This window comes from Sus scrofa, chromosome 10 (genome assembly GCF_054392235.1).
Source record: "Sus scrofa isolate SSC_HxYL_T2T_F1_AM1 chromosome 10, Sscrofa_HxYL_maternal_Yorkshire_Landrace_v2.0, whole genome shotgun sequence".
NCBI classification, from domain to species: domain Eukaryota; kingdom Metazoa; phylum Chordata; class Mammalia; order Artiodactyla; family Suidae; genus Sus; species Sus scrofa.
This window is the reverse complement of record NC_139392.1, coordinates 40967501-40985000: the sequence shown is the minus strand read 5'-3', so window position 1 is coordinate 40985000 and position 17500 is coordinate 40967501.

The window sequence follows — 17500 nt, the reverse complement described above, 5'->3', positions numbered from 1 at the left end:
CATCTTTCCACCCTCATCTCATCCGTCCTTCACCTAGTCCACCCTCCAGGGCCTGACGCCTGGGGGAAACGCTCCTGAGCGAGGCGGCCCGAACCATGCTCGCTCACCACCTCCACACCACCAGCTGCGACCCCAGGCGAGTGCGGGAAGAACCGACAGGCGGCTCGCAGCGGGGGAGGCAGGGGCAGAGGCCGCCGGGGGACGGGGCGCATCCCCCTCCTCCACTTCCCCTTCCAAGGGGAGGGGCACCACGTGCCCACGCAGCACACAGCCCGGCGCTGGATGCCAAAACCCGGCCCGGCCCGGCGTGACCCTCCCCCAACTCGGAGGGGGGAGGTACAGGCCGCATTAGGCAAAAGAGCAGCGCTTGGCCCCCACCGCGGGGGCCAGCGCACCCCTCGCGCGAGGGCGGCTCTTGCCCACACGCTGTGGCAAGTAGCACCGGCAGCTACTGCCTTGCACACTTCAGAGGGGCGGCGGCTGGGGGGTCCAGGTACCCCAAGGCCCCCCTCTCAGATCGCTAGAGAAGGCTTTCTCACCGAGGGCGCGTCGTGCCCCCCACACCATCGTTCGCCCCTTCGGGGACCCACGGGAGTGGGAACACTCCCAAAAAGTGGGAAGTCAGAAGGGGGGGGGTCTGCGGTATGGGTAAAGCACACAGCCCATGTGAGCGTCCACGGTCAGAGCCGGGAGAGCAAGAGTCTGTGCTGCCACCAGGCTTGCCTTTCAGACTTTTCCACGTGGGTGGAGGGGTGCCACGTCCGGAAAGCCAGACGGGGACCCCCCCTTCACATCTCCCGGCCCACCGCGGTCGCTCTCACGACCACATGCAGCCTTCCCGGTCAAGGGAGAAGCATGGGGCGTGCCGCTCAAGGGCCAAGGGCTGCCCTCACTGGCACACAGTGAGGGAGACCCATGACAAGGGGTCCACCTGAGCCCCTCCCGGGGAGGGGACACAAGCTTCCCCTGCCTTACCGTCTCGACCCCCTCCCCTGAGCTTTAGGAAGCTGCTCGTGGGGCACGCCACCACCACAGTGGGGACCCGAGGGGACTCACCGCTGGGAGAGGAAAACGACACCACCGCTCGGCCTCGGGCATCTGACAGGCAACCCGGAGTACTCCAGGGGCACCACAGAGGACCAGGGGAGGCACGCTCACGCACCCGCAGGGATGCGAAGCATGGCAGCGAGGGAGGCCTCCCCCCCACTTTGGGGAGGGACCGCTCGCAAGGCACACGCCAAGGCGGCAAAGCGAGAATGCCTGCTGCGTCCCAAAGGACCCAGGCCCCCCCCCCCCGACTGACACCCGAAGGCAGCAGGGCGGGAGACCAGAGGTCAGGCTGGAGGCCGCACCCCTGCCTTCCCCCACACCACCCGCAGGTGGGGGAGGAGCAGCGAGGGGCCCGCGACAGAATGAGAGGCGCGGCCCAGCTCACCATGAGCGGCCGTCCCTCATCTGGCGCGGCTTAAGCCCAAGCCCAGGAGAGCGCCACATCACCACATCGATCAGTCCTGGCAGAGCCAGGGAAGAGCCCAGAAGAGGGGAGGGAGGGCCAGCAAAGACAATCACCACGGGGGCCTGCTTCAGCTTCACCGGCACCCCCTCCTCCTCCTCCTCCTCCCCTTCCTCTCTCAGGGGAGAGACAGCGGCTGACAACCCCGGGAGGGAGAACGCCTGACACGTGGCACGGAGCCAACAGGGTGGGGTTGTCCCAGCCGAGCCGCCGGGTGCCCGCAGCAGGGAGGCACACAGGGTAGAAGACCCCACAGGGCCACGCGCCCTGCCGCCCTCGGGTCAGCCAGAGACCGGAGGAGACACCGCAGCACGGGCCAGCTGGATGCACAAGTGAGAGCCGGCGCACAGGCCCAGGCGAGCGGCCCCCACGCGGGGTGCAAAGGGCAGGGTCAGGCCTTGGACAGCAGCCGAAAGCCCAAAGCCCCCCACGTGCATCCAGAGGCCCAAGGTCTCCAGCGACAGGCGCTGAAGAGGATCGTGTCAGCATCTACCTGGTGACAGAAAAGGCGTATTTCGGCCGCGAAAAATGTCCATGCCCAGCAGCGGGGCCCACCCACAGGACGTGGGGGTATCCCCGGAACCCCCATCCGGACACTTGTCCCCCAGCCCTGCCCTAGAGTCGCCAGACCCAGCGCTCTCAGAGCCATCTGGTCGACCCGGGGAGCGTGACCGCAAGGAAGGGACAGGGACATGAAGGAGGTGGAGCCGGCCGGCCAGCCGGGGAAGCCCTTCCCGGCTTGCCCACGCGGGCAGGTATCGGTCTGTCCGGAGCTCCAGACGGGGACTTGGCTCCCCCAAAATCCAGGACACACCATCCAGCTCAGGCCGGTCCCCACCTCCCGACCGATCGACCGACCGACAGGGAAACACTCCGAGGGCGGGGGGCGGGAAATGAGAGCGTGGGAAACGAAGTCTTGTCCAACGACCGGGACCCTACATGGGCACGCCTCAGGCCCAGGTGCACCCTTCCCGGCCACACCCGGGAGCAGGGGGCCGGCGGGGTACCGTCCACCGTCTCCGGATCCATCAGGACTTGGAAAAAAAAATGTTTCCACGGAGGCGCCTCCGACGAACGGACCCCGCGAAGGAAGGCGCCGGGGCCCGAGCCACCCTTTCCGCTCCACCCCTCACGTCTTGTGCCGGTCTAGACCTCGTGAGTACGACTCCGCACGGGCCGGCGGTAGCCATCAGTCGGGGGGCAGGCGGGGAGGGGCCCATGCCGGCATGACGACCGGGAAACAAGCGTGCCGGCCACCGAGCCTGTCGCGCCCTCCAACGCCCTCAGCGCACAACCCGGGCCGCTCCTCACTTCGGGGATGAGAGGCTGGAGGGACCGCAGGCGGGAGTCATTCACGCTCCAAAGGGCGACCCGGGACAAGGCCAGGCCACCCGAGCACAGGCAGTCCCGGGCGCCGCACACCCTCTCCCCTCGCTAGGGAGGCGGCCCGGCCCAGGCCTGGTCGGTCCCCGGGGCCGGAGCGGCAAGAGCGGATGCTGGTCGACCCGGCCAGGCGGCCCCAGAGCCTGCCTGGGGAGCGCGGTGACAGTCACTCCCTCACAGGCCTGCAGGCCCAATCTCCGGTGAGAGAGGGACACTCCCAGGCCTCTGAGCCACCGGAGCTGTCGCCGCCAGTGTCGCCAGCCTCCCGGAACTCTGACTCAGGCCGGATGGCTGAGTCACATCCCTCGCGAAGGTCCCCAAAGCTGCAGAGGGAAGGGACGATATAAAAGCGGACACTAGATGGCACGCGACAACCGCCACCAACGTCACCGGGACAGATCCGGAAGGCCGGCCGGCCGGCGGCGACACAACGACACAGCGCCGGCCACCCAAATGCCCGAGCTCTTCCCGGGGCCGAGGCGCCAGGCGTCCTGCACGACCGCGAAGCTTGCCTCGCGGAGCTGCCTCCTGGCAAGGCACTGCGTGGCGTGATGGCAGCAGATGGAAAGAGGGGGGCGGCGGCGGCGGCGGCGGCGGCGGCGGCGGCGGCGGCGGCGGGGAAGGAGCTGGGAAGAGGTTCTCGCTGTTGCCTAGAAGGAGCCGCGCTCGCTCCCCCAAGCATGTCCCTTCCTGGGCTTGGGAATTCCAGAGAGAAGCCGGCGCGGTGAGGGTGGCACTAGCGAGAGAGATCTCAGGTTCCCCTCCACCTTCTCTTCTCTCCCCCACCCCCACCCCACCTCCCTGCACGGAGCTGGAGGAGGGAGGGAGAGAGGGAGGGTGGGAGGGTAGGCGGGGACTGGCAAAAACGAAACCGGGCAAGCTCTCGGAGAACGACAACGCAGGAGTCGGTTTACCTGCCACCCTTACCGACGGAGACGGTCTGTCAAAAGCAGACAAGCAAAGCCCAGAAGCTTAGGAAGGGAGAGAAGGATACAGTCGATCCTAGGAAAGTGGAAATGAAAATCTCTCTCTGCATAGACTGAGACAAAGTCCAAAGAGAACAAATGGCTGCCTGGGGCAAATGCTCTGGTGGTCAGGTCATAGAAACATGGATTTCAGCATGACTGACCAACCACAATGGAGGGAAAGTACAACGCAACACTATGAGTGTGTGTGTGTGTTGGGGGGGGGGGGTGAACTGAAATCTCATCCAAAACAAAACAAAACAAAACAAAAAAAGGAAAACAACCCCCCCCCAAAAAAAACCCAAAAAACAACAACAGAAGAAGAAGAAGAAGAAGGAAGCCCACGACCAACAGGGTCAAGGCTCCTGCTTTCTCAACGCGGTGGCTCTGGTTGCCCCTGTGTGGTGCAGGTTCCATCTCTGCCTCAGGAAAAACTTCCACTTGCTGCCCGTGGGTGTGGCCAAAAAGTAAAACATAAAGCTGAAACGGGAGGGAGAGGGGGTGGAGAAAACCCGAAACAAACAATAAACTTTGCAAGTCTCAGGATTGCCATCCTGGGGTAGTGGAAACAAATCCGACCAGGAACCATGAGGTTGCAGGTTTGATCCCTGGCTCACTTGTTGGGTTAAGGATCTGGCATTGCCGTGAGCTGTGGTGTCCGTCACAGACGCGGCTCGGATCCCGCGTGGCTGTGCCTGTGGTGTAGGCCGGCAGGTAAGGCTCCGAATTGACCCCTAGCCTGGGAACCTCCATGTGCTGCGGGTGTGGCTCCCCCCCAAAAAAAACCAGAAAGAGAGAGAGAGAGAGAGAGAGAGAGAGAAAGAAAGAAAGAAAGAAAGAAAGAAAGAAAGAAAGAAAGAAAGAAAGAAAGAAAGAAAGAGAAAGAAAGAAAGGAAGGAAAGAGAAAGATAGAGAGAGAGAAAGAAAGAAAGAAAGAAAGAAAGAAAGAAAGAAAGAAAGAAAGAAAGAAAGAAAGAAAGAAAGAAAAAGAAAGGAGAAAGAAAGGAAGAAAGGAAGGAAGGAAAGAGAAAGAAAGAAAGAAAAGAAAAAGAAAGAGAGAGAGAGAAAAGAAAGAAAGGAAGAAAGGAAGGAAGGAAAGAAAAAGAAGGAAAAAGAAATCCATCTTGGAGTTCCCGCTGTGCCTAGGTCACAGCTGAGCCTCAAGTTCGATCCCTGGCACAGGAAAGGCAGTGCAGCAGGAAAAAAAAAAAAAAAAAAAAAAAAGAACAACTCCATCTTGCTGGTTGGGCAGGGGAGATGCAATTGCCGGATGACATTCCACAACTCTGCCAAACTGGCAAAACCACGACGCACTTAGTACAGGAGTCATTGAAGACATGGATGTGAAAGCATCTTCTTGCTATCGATTCATTTCCCACAATCCCAGGAAGAGCCATTGGAACAGGGCTCCCATTCCTGGCACGATATCTTTTCTAGGTGTGGGTGGATGCATCTTTTCTCATGGTTGTTTTCCTTTTGACCAAACTTAACTTCAGCCTCCACCATGTCATCTTTTGGGCTCTCAAGCCTGCCATGAGAATATGGTCACCAAAGTCCTCGCCCAGAGGCACCTTTGCCCAGCACCAGTGCCGCCGTCTCCCCCCACCTCCTCCTCCTCCTCCTCCTCCTCCAACCCCCGCCAAGCACCCCACCCCCCACCCCGCTTTGTATTGTTCAGCTGTCTTGCACTGGTCTCTCACACGGTGGCGGTGTGGTCCTACGCATGTCTCCCAACCACATTCAAGTGGACTTCCGGGATCATCATTTTCTGTTTCCTAACTGCACTTTCGTCGTTCTTAGGAGGTTTGCTTCCCTCCCCGCCTCCCCCCCACCCCCCGCGCGCGCGCGCGCGCCCACGCTTGGTGTTGAATCGGAGCTGCATCTGCTAGCCTGAGCCACAGCCACAGCAACGGCGGGATCCGAGCCACATCTGAGACCTTATGCCACAGCTCGCGGAAAAATGCCAGATCCTTAAACCCCTGAGCGAGGCCAGGGATCAAACCTGCCACCTCGTGATTCCTAGTCCGATTCGTTTCTGCCCCGCCATGACAGGAATTCCTTCCTGTGTTCTTTTGGGTCATGGTTGTTTCCAGCTCCACAGAATTCCTCCCCGTGCTCATGTGACATCTGGGATGTGGCGGGGGGCGGGCCGCAAGGTTTTGTTCCCCTACAGTCATGCCTTGAAAAAAGTCTTGTACAACGTTTCACAGTCCAGATCCAGAAGCTGAATCCGCAGCCGGTTCCATCTCATGAAACCGATCTCCCAGCCCAGGAAAACCAAAGGTCGTGGTTGGAGCCCGTGATAAACCCCAGGTCTGAGTCCCGAGCACTGCTGCTCAGGGAAGATTTCGAGGTGTCAGGGTCCAAGGATCCTCCTGGGCACTTGGAAATGTCTCCGATGTGTGCAGGCAGGCATGAGGATGAGAAGGGGCTAAAGAGGGGCAGAGGGTGGTGATCTCTTGTCGGTGGATGTCAAGGGTTGGCGCTTCCTTTTGTGGATCTCCCGGAAAAGTCAAATGTGGGAGAAAAACTGGACCCGTGAGTTCGAGGAGAGGGATGGCCAGAGAAAACCAGAAGAATTCCATCTGCCGACCATTGGGTAGGTAGGAGGGCAAAAACCGAAACCTCAAGCATGAGATGAACAGAACCACATGCTTCTAGCCATCCATAAACCCCGTAAGATAAGATCGTTTCTGCTGAGATACCCTCTCCCTCCCCCCACCCACCCAGGGCGAAGGATCCCTGGGTGGTGGCAGAGGGGTGGGCATGGAACTTCCACAGGCCCTGGGGACACACCCCACCCCACCCCCAAGAAACCCCTAGAAGCTTGGAATTCTGATGTCTGTGGTGTGATGACCATAAACACTGGCTTTTGTGCCATGTCTGCTAGAAGATATGGTTTCCATGACAAATAAAGTGATTTTTAGCAAGTTTTTCTCCACTTGAGATGTATTGAAAATACGTCTTCATTCAGGGGGAGGTAGGTGTAGGTGACAGACGTGGCCACTCAGCTCAGATCGGGTGATCTGGCAGGGCATAGCTCTGGCTGAGGTGCAGGCCAGCAGCTACAGCTCCGATTCTTCAACCCCTAGCCCAGGGAACTTCCATATCCCGAGGGTGCACTCCTAAAAAACAAAAAACAAAATGAACAACACACAAAGAGGGAGCATCTCATCGATGGCAGACCAAATTCCAATGTATATGTATATGTGTACATAGGTATGTACGTATGGATGTGTGTGTGTATGTGTATATTATCGAGAGAGAGAGAGAGAGAGAGAGAGAGAGAGAGAGGATTTTTTAGAGCCATAACTGTGGCATACGGAAGTTCCCAAACCAGGGGTCGAACCGGCATACATGGATACTAGTCGGGTTTGTTACCACTGAGCCACAACAGGAACTCCCCACATTCCAATATTTAATGAGAAAATACATTTTTGATGCTTTAGGCAACCCTGCAAACACCCTTATTTAAGTGACTGGACTTAACAAAAAGGAATCCCTAGCACCTAGTAACAGAGCAAAGATAAAGAAGCACAAGGCAGGAATTCCCGTTGTGGCTCGGTGGAAACGAACCCGACTAGCATTGACCCCTAACCTGGGAACCTACAAAATGGCACATGTGAAGCCCTAAAAGAAGACTACACACACACACACACACACACACACACACACACACACACACACACACACACACACACACACACACGGCACAGACAGATGCGAAAGGAAAAGAAAAGGAAGGAAAAAAGAAAAGGGAAGAAAGAGAGAAATGAACAGGCAGAACAAGCCATTGTGAATGATCTCTAGGGACAGGTATTTTTCTCCAAGCATAATTTTATTTTTCCCCAAGTGATACCAGACCTCTCTCTCTCTCTCTCTCACACACACACACACACACACACACACACACACACACACTCTCCCTCTCTCTCTCTCTTTGAAAAAATTTATGTATTTAGTGGAGTTCCCATTGTGACTCAGCAGGTAGGAATCTGAGTAGCATCCATGAGAGTGCTGGTTTGATCCCTGGCCTCGCTCAGTGGGTGAAAGATCTGGCATTGCCCTGAACTGTGGTGTAGGTTGCAGACACAGATCGGACCTGGTGTTGCTGTGTCTGTGGTGTAGGCCAGTGGCTCAAGCTCTGATTCCCTAGCCTGGGAACCTCCGTGTGCCGTGAGTGCCACCCGAAGAAAGCAAGGGGAAAAAAAAAAAAAAAAGAAACATAAAAACCTGGATTGGGGAGATCCCATTGTGGCTCATTGGTAACAAAGCTGAGGAGCACCCACGAGGATGCAGATTCGATCCTGGGGTGGGGGGGGGGGGTGCTGGTGCTGGTGGTGCTGAGGTGTGTGCGTGTGGGGTGATAAATAGGTTACCTCTGGCTTCTGGGGGGTGAGAGTCAGCATGCTTTTCCTGCACCTGCTGCTCCTGGGCAATTATTTAGTTTTGGTTTCTTGTTCCTTTGTTTTTGTGGTCCTGCATTGTGGTGAGTACTGGTGTAAGTGGCAGGTTCCTATTTGATCCGACATTTCTTTGGCTCTGGTGTCGGTTGACAGCCATGGTCATGACTGGTGGTGGTTGTTAAGTCTCCAGGAGTTCCACGCAACATTCTGATTGTCTTTCTTCCTTGGGCTTTGGCTGCAGCCTCCCCCCCCCCCCTCCCCCCATCATATGGAGGTTCCCGGGCTAGGGGCCGAATCAGACCTACAACTGCTGGGGTGTATGCCACAGTCACAAGCACCATCAGATCCAAGCTGCGTCTGCAACCTACACCGCAGCGCAAGGTGATGCCACCAGATCCTAAACCCACTGTGGAAGGCCTGGGATCGAACCTGCAACCTCATGGTTCCTGGTTGGATTCCTTTCCACTATTCCACGACGGGAACTCCTGGGCTTTGGCTTTTGACAGGTGGAGGGACACAGCTTTCTGAAACGGTGGGGCCAGGGCAAGGCATAGAAACATAAGATGGATGTGAGCCTGCGCCTATTCTTTTCTCGTGTGCTGGGAAGATAAGGTGGCTCTTGCCAGCTGGGATTTCATTTCCCCACAAACGATCAGGCTCTTAAGGTATCAGGCAGGGAAGAGGGAGAGTCAGAGTTCCCATTGTGGCTCAGTGGTTAATGAATCTGACTAGGAACCATGAGGTTGCAGGTTCCATCCCTGGCCTTGCTCAGTGGGTTAAGGATCCAGCATTGCCGTGAGCTGTGGTGCAGGTTGCAGACGTGGCTCAGATCCCGCGTTGCTGTGGGTCTGGTGCAGGCCAGCGGCTACAGCTCCGATTGGACCCCTGGCAGGGGAACTTCCATATGCCGCAGGAGCGGCCCTAGAAAAGGCAAAAAGCCGAAGGAAGGGGGGGGGGGGGGGACAGAAGAAGAGTGAGAATCAGGGTCGGAAGAACATGGGGAAATCGGTGCTAGGTGCCTGGGTGTGTGAGTTCACACGGAATGCTAGCCCAGACCCCTGGCCAGCCACATTTGGGGTATCTATCAACTTGACTCTCCACTCTCCAGCTCACCTGGGTGGTGCTGCCCTGCCCTGCCCTGCTCATGTAAGACCTGGCTCCTCCAGGGATGGCTTTGCACCAGAGGGAGACGGGGCAAAGTCACTGAGCTTAAGGTAATTTCTCCAAGAGAGACTCTGGGAGAAGGAGACCAGCTGGATTTCTGTGTGTTCATTTTTCTTCCTGTCTGCTTGTTTGGTGCAGGCCAGTCCATGTGCCGAGACATTCAGAAACTCTGTACTAGCTGAGACTCAGACCTTGTTCCGAAATAAGCAAAGGGACTTTGAGCTGGGATCACTCCCTGACAAGTAGCTAGCAAAGAAGTTTCCCTTAGCTCTCAGGCCCCATCCCTGCCCTCAGGCGGGTGGGTGTGGGGAGGGGGTGGGGGGGGAGGGGAGGGGCTCGTTCAGGCAGGCAGGCAAGCAGGCAGGCAGGCAGGCAGGCAGGCAGGCAGGCAGGCATGCAGGCAGGCGCTGGTTCATTAGTCCCGCACCCCCCCACTCCCGGCCCCAGCTGCCCGCCCCACCCCCCACCCCCGGCCGCCATCCCTGCTGCGCCGCCTCTCGCTTCCCAAATCGCCTGGACTCACGCCCGGGAAGGGGGGGAGGGGAGATCAGGAAGATCCAGGCCTCAGGGCCTGGGTTCAATCACTTCATTCAAATGCAGAAACTCTCCAGTCAAGTCAGAGGTGGTGACTTTTCCTGGAGCTTCTCTTTAGGGAAAGTGTTTTTTTTCCCCCCTTTCCCCAATTTCCCTACCCTCAGGCTGCCCCTCGCAGACTGCATGGAGGGGGGTGGGGGAGGATGTGTGCACGAAACTCGCCTCGTGTCAGGCCAAAGGAGCCCCCGCCATTTCCCAACCCGGGAAACCCCGCAAAACTTCTGGAGCATGTTGGCCTTGGTGTGGGAATGGACATCTTCACTTGCCATCTTCCTTTGCACGAGGAGGAGATTTTCATCTCCTGCTGTCTGGGGGCCAGAAAGGAGGGCCAGAGTGTCCCTTTTGTGTGGGCCGGTCCTTAAGTCATTTTACCTCACAGGAATCACCCACATAGGGCATGGAGACACGTTTGGGGTCCGCCTCCTCCGAGACGTCCCGGGAAACTTCACGTGTGAAAAACTGTGCTGGGGAGGTCCCATCGTGGTGCAGAAGTGGAAATAAATGCAACTAGGAACCATGAGGTGGCAGGTTCCATGCTCAGCCTCGCTCACTGGGTTACGAATCCCACGTTGCCATGAGCTGTGGGTAGAGGAGAGTGAGAAGGAGAGGGAGGGAGAGGGAGGGAGAGATCCTCCATTTCATGGAACTGGTTTCCTTGTTTTGAGATGACGTCGCTTTGGTGAAACAGTTGTCAGATGGCCTCTCAAAAGGCGGTGATGTGGATGGGCTCCCCGAACCAGGCCCACAGAAACCAAAGGAACGAAGGGGTTAATCCTTGGAGCCAGAGTTCCCTCCTCTGAAACTGAAACCAAGCTCAAGCCCCGGAGTGCTGGTGTGTTGGAGCCAGAGACATTGTTACAGCTAAAAGCTACTTTGAAATAGTCTCCGTTAGGTTATGGCTTGCCTTGGCCCACGAACTTATGACTAATGACTACTGTCGAGTCAGAGTTGTAGTGAACCTGGTGTTTTCTCTACCCTTGAAACACTCCCTAAGGATTGCGACCCCCCCCCACCCCCCGCCCCACGCCCGCCCCGTGGATGAGCAATCTTCACTCCAGAGAGAAGGTCAAAATGCCATAACCCCAAAGACACTGGAAACATTCCATGGACCACCTGACTCCAGCCTTGATGACTTTGAAATGGTCTATCCTAATCTCCTATCCAGGGAGAAGAATGCAAGCACCCTGATGCTTCTAGACAGCTCCGCCACCCCCATGCCTACCATTAAGCTAAACCTATAGAACCCCTTGCTATCCCCTCTCAAGGGAGGACACAGTTTTGAGGTCCTTAGCCTGCTGTGGCCTCCTTAGCCTGGCAAAGCAATAAAGCTGTTCTTTATGCTTCACCCCAAAACTCTGTCTCTGAGACTTAATTGGAGCTGGAGTACCAAGGCCGGTTTGGGCTGCCAACCTTTCCTGGAACTTTCAAACTGTTACATATGAAGAACGGAGCCGGTGACTCTGTGTGTGTGTGCGTGTGCGTGTGAGAGAGACACAGAGAGACAGACAGAGACAGTGAGTGAGACAGAGGGAAGAGAGAGGGAGAGGGGAAAGTCCCTTCAGTCTTTTGTTTTGTCGGTTTGTTTGTTTGTTTGTTTGTTTTGTCTTTTTGCCATTTCTTGGGCCGCTCCCATGGCATATGGAGGTTCCCAGGCTAGGGGTCGAATCGGAGCCATAGCTGCCAGCCTACGCCAGAGCCACAGCAACGTGGGATCCGAGCCGTGTCTGCGACCGACACCACAGCTCACGGCAACGCTGGATCCTTAACCCACTGAGTGAGGGCAGGGATCGAACCCGCAACCTCACGGTTCCTAGTCGGATTCGTTAACCACGGAGCCATGACGGGAACGCCCCTTCAGTCTTTTGAAAGGCCCCTCTGAGAATGCCGTCAGGTGTTGGGGCCAACTTTCCGAGGGGCTCTTAGAGAAATGAACACAGGGTGATGGTTTCACTCTCAGAGACACTCTCAGAGACCATTTCTCTGATGTGTTCATCGAGGGACTCCACTAGCTTCCGTTTTCAGGGCCTCGGGACAAGCGATACGTGTTCTCATCCACAAGGATGCCAGGTCCAAAGGGTGGGAGAAAATGGGAAACGCTCATGAAGAGAGTTGTAGCCAGAGATGGAAGGCAACTGGAAAAACTTCAGGATCCAGTCCAGTTTTCCAGCCACTGAGTTTCTGACTTCTGGAAGGATTTGGGTAGGGAGGAAAAGGTCAAGGATTCTCCATCCCTCTGACAGAGGTATAAGTTACAAAGTAGATGTACATCTTTTGAGAAAGAAACGAACAAACAAAGAAACAAACAAACAAACAATTTTTGTCCCTTTGTCTTTATCAGGAAAAGTGAAAGATGGAGAGAGGGAGGGAGGGTGGGTTGGATGGATGGATTTGGGGGGCGGGGAGAAGATTCTTAGATCCTAATGACCCAATGCTTTCTCTAGTCCTGGGCCTTTAGGTAGGTGATATATCTATATCTATATCTGTATATCTATATCTATCTGTATACACACACACACAGACACACACAGACACACGCACACACACACACACACACACACACACACACACAGACACACACACACACACACAGACACACACACGTAGTTATTTTCTGTTTCTAGGGCTGCACCCATGGCACATGGAGGTTCCCAGGCTAGGGGTCCAATCGGAGCCGTAGCCACCGGCCTACACCAGAGCCAGCACAACGCGGGATCCGAGCCCTGTCTGCGACCTACACCAGAGCTCACGGCAACACCCGATCCTGAACCCAACGAGCGAGGCCAGGGATCGAACCCGCACCCTCAGGCCTCCTAGTCGGATTCGTCCAGCCATGACGGGAACTCCTACATATGTATATAGTATGCATATAGTATATCTTTTTTTAACGCCCACGCCCCAGCCCTATGGAAGTTCCCAGACTCACGGTCGAATCAGAACTGTAGCTGCGGGCCTACCCCACCGCCACAGCAACACGGGATCCTTAACCCACCAAGCGAGGCCAGGGGAGGGATCGAACCCACATCCTCACGGATCCTAGTCGGGTTCATTACCGCTGAGCCCTGATGGGAACTGCAGGGGACATCTTCTTTTTTTTTTTTTTTTTTTTTTTTAAGATGTAAGTTTGTTGTGGTTGTTGGTTGTTGTTGTTGCTTTAGCTCGGCGTACAGTGGGCTTGCTTACAATGTTGTGTTCGTTTCAGGTGTACAGTCAAGGGGATTCAGTGATCCATCTACATCCATCTATCCCTCCGTTCTTTCTTTTTCAGCGTCTTTTCCCCTCTAGGTGATTCCAGAATATTGGGCCATTCCTTCCTTGTTGGTGGGAACACCAGCGTGAAAAAAAACCATCACGGGGGAGTTCCTGTCGTGGCACCATGGAAGCGCATCCGACGAGGAACCTTTGCAGGGAAGGGTGTGGGTTCGATCCCTGGCCTCGCTCAGGGGGGCGGTAAGGATCCGGCAGGCAGTGCCGTGAGCTGTGGTGTCGGTCGCAGACGCGGCTCGGATCCCACATGGCTGTGCCTGTGGCGTAGGCCAGCAGCCGTAGCTCCGATTCAACCCCTCGCTTGGGAACTTCCATATGCCACGAGGGCAGCCCTAAAAAGCAGAGGGGGAAAAAGAAATCATGAGGGCGGGGGAGAGGGATCCATGAGGAGGATGGGATGAACATATACACACACGAGTCTCTATCCAATAGATGACGAACAGGGACCCCTACGCCACCTTCTGGAATCCAAACGCCAAAACCACAAAGCAGAGTTCCCGCCATGGCGCAGTGGAAATGAATCCGACCAGGAACCATGAGGTTGCAGGTTCGATCCCTGTCCACCTCGCTCAGTGGGTAAAGGATCCAGTGTTGCCGTGAGCTGTGGTGTTGGTCCCAGACGCGGCTCGGACCTGGCATTCCTGTTTCTGTGGTGTAGGAGGCCAGCAGCTAAAGCCTCCGATTCGATCCGTCATCTGGGAACCTCCATATGCCGTGGGTGTGGCCCTCAAAACACACACACACACACACACACACGCACACGCACACGCACACGCACGCGCACGCACGCACGCACACGCGCACGCACGCACACACACTCTGGAACCCCCTAAATGGGAGAAAACCGGACACAGTAGTTTTTTAGGGGTCCAGTCTCTGTGACAGGTGAGGATATCAGGCTTGCATCGAGGGAGGGAAGGCTTCACCCCACGCAGAAAACACACCCACCTACCCACCGACCCACCTTCCTTCCTTCCTTCCTTCCTTCATGAGAGAACAGTTGGATGACCCATCCTAAGTGTCGGTTGAATGAAGTCTAGTTACCAGGGTTCAGAGTGGGGGAGGGAGAGGGGTAGGAAGTCTGAAGCCTCTGGCGACTCTCCGAAATGTTCTCCCCCCAGGGTGACAGAGCCGGCAGGTCAGGCACTGCCTTCTCTAGAAACCTTCCTGCCCATGTCCAAGGGGGTGTGGGGGGTTGGGGGTGTGGGGCAGGGAGTGGGTCAGGGAGCCTGGAGAAACACAGACCACCAAGCGGCCATTCTCCCGTCGCCCCGACTGTTTGTTGAATGAACATAATGGACGTGATCCAAGTCTGCCACGCCGCCGCCGCCGCCGCCGCCGCCGCCGCCACCACCACTTTCTCCATCATCTCCCCCACCCTCTTGCCTGCAGCCATCTTTGAAAAGGCTGCTGTTGTCGCTGCCTTTGCATGAAAGTGAGTGAGGACCCCTCCCTAATACGGAGTGTTTCAGTCCCTGGTGTCTCTGACAGCTCGCTCATGTATTGGTTGTGAACCATCTTGCCTTGAGGATTTGGAGGATTCGTGAACATTGCAGGAGCCATGGGAGCAGTGAAGTCCTTATCGCCAACCCGACACCCCCCCCCCCCAAATTTCGTGGCAGGGAGCACACTTTTCTTTCACCCAAGAGATTTATTTCCTGCTTTCCGAAGAGAGAAGGAAAGGAGGGTCAGAATGGTCCTCTGGTGTCTGGTGTCCTGTCCCTTTCATTGCACACACTCCTAGTGCCACTGCGGGAGGCACGTTCGGGGCGCGGGGTGGGGTGGGGGGGGACCTGCTGCACGCACCCGCCCCTCACTTTCAAATGCGAAACTCAAGGAGGATGTGAATGTCCTTCACGCCACCGATCAGGTGAACGGGATGGCTTTCTAGGGAAATCCTGGTGTTTCCTTTCACTGCCATGACGAACACCCAGAAACAACCCTGTAAGTTCATACAACTTTGTCAGTCAACTGTATTCCAATAAAATGAAAAAGCAAGACACAGACACACCCAGACACACACACCCACACGCACACACACACGCGCGCACACACACGCACCCCAACCCAGAACCAAACACCCTCTCCTGAAATGGGGGGGGCGGGCCCACCGGAGAATGAGCAAGAGAATTCCAGAGTCGGTAGGAAAGTGTCATCTGCAGCGGTGTGAGAAACCCCAAGCTCTTTTCTTCCTGTCAAGGTGAATAAACTTTGTTAATGGGAGTGGGTGCCCTCAGTGTGCCCTCCGAGAGGAAAGGCAGGGAGCATTTTCTCCCTGAAGAGCTTAGTGCTGTCATAGCACTGACGGACAGGATGAACGATCGGTGAGAGGTGGCAGCAGCAGTGGTGGCCGCCTGCACTGCCTGGGCGGATTGGAAACATAGACGAGCCACCAAGACTGCGTGTGACACCCCCGTGCCGCCCCCCCCCCCCCCCCCCCCGTCTGTACAGTGACAAGAGTCCTTTGGGGGAAAAGGGGGGGTGGGTGCTCTTCCAGTGTGTCTGTCTGCATTCATCAGGTGTGGGAGAGAAGACAGATGTTTGTTTCCACTATCGTTCGGAGGACTTGCCCAAGAGTACCACGTGCCCCCAAAAGATAGCACCGGAAGAGAGATGCACGAGGTTTCTGAATGCATGCCGTGGGTGCTCCAGGCTGCCTCCAGGCCGCCCCCTCGCCCTCCCCCTCGCCCTCCCCCTCCCCCTTGCCAGAGGCAGACGTTCCTTGAAACAGCTGGCTTTGAACTTGGGCTTCTAGAGGAAGGTTTTTCTCCTGCTTTCAAGACGGGAAGAAGAGGGTGTCCGTCTCACATCCGTCCTTTCCGGGGGGGGGGGGGGGACCCGCTTTGGTGTGCTTGTGAGGGAGAGAGACAGAGACAGACAGGGAGGGACGGAGGATAGGCAGACAGTGAGAGGCAGAATCAGAGGGAGAAAGAGGAGGAGGGGAGAGAGACAGAGAAAGTGAAACAGAGCTAGGTATAGAGGACGCTGTGGCTGGGTCGTATTCTGCGTGTTCTCAGTGAAGTCGTCCTAAGGCCTCTGGAGGTCCAGATCACTGCTTGGGGCCGGAAGTCTGTCTGCCCTTCCCTACCCATCTGAAGAGCTGTGGTTTGGGCTTTCCAGCCGGGAACCCCTCTTTCTGCCTCTTTGTCCAACACACAAGGTTCGTGGGACCCAGAAATCCCATTCTGAGAGCACCCTAGGAACAGTCCTTTCCATACGGCGCAGGAGGCCCCTGTGCCAAGAGATCCAAAGTCTGGAGCCTCTGTTCTCCCCCCCCCCCCCTTCCCTCCACGGACAAAATCTTGCCTTGTATTCCTTTTTTTCTCAGGGACTCTGAAGGACATGTATCATTGTACAACCATGGGGAAGACGCTTCCATTCCCTCTGGAATGATGGATGTGGTCGCATGTCTCAAGGAGGCTCCAATTCTTTGAGCAGGACTCCCGATGGTGCCATCCCATCGTCCCTCCCCTCCCCTCCCCTCCCCTCCCCTCCGGCTCGCTCGGTCGGTCACGGTTCCCCTCCTTTTTCCTCCCCTCCAGGTTATCTTCAGGTCTGCCACCCACTTGTAACTCCTCCCCCACTTGGAAGTGGCCTCTTCCGGCCCCGAACTTGGTCGTCCCAGGCCCACCCCGGGAGCCATCTGGCGGACCTTTTCGGAGACTATAAAAAGCAGCTTACGGCAGGGGGCGTCGCAGGACCAACGAACGCATCGGGATGGATCGCTGTGTGGCGACATGGATTCTCCAGGCAGGGCAGGCATAAGGCCTGGACTCTTTCCTCCTGGAGCCCGTTTCTTCATCCGTGGCCTTGAAGACGAACCACGCCGACCACGGACCGTGGACCTTGGCCTTCACCTTTCATTTCCGAACGGCAGCCAGGGCATCCATTGTCACCACCGCGGAAAAGGTGTCCACAAAAAGGACAGGTGAGCGCCTCCATGGCATGCAGTGTCATCCCCTCCCGCCACCCCCACCCCGGCTTTAAAGGGTCCTCTTTCAAGTAATCACGTTGCCACAGCTGGGACTTGGATCGGATCCCTGGCTCCGGAACCCCATATGACCTGGGGCCGGCCAATGCATCCCTCCATAGCGTCCTAAATCCGTGCATCGTTGATTCAGGACTTTCCCTCGTGGCACAGAGGAAACGAATCTGACTAGGGACCATGAGGTTGCGGGCTCCATCCTTCGCCTCACGCAGGGGGTTGAGAC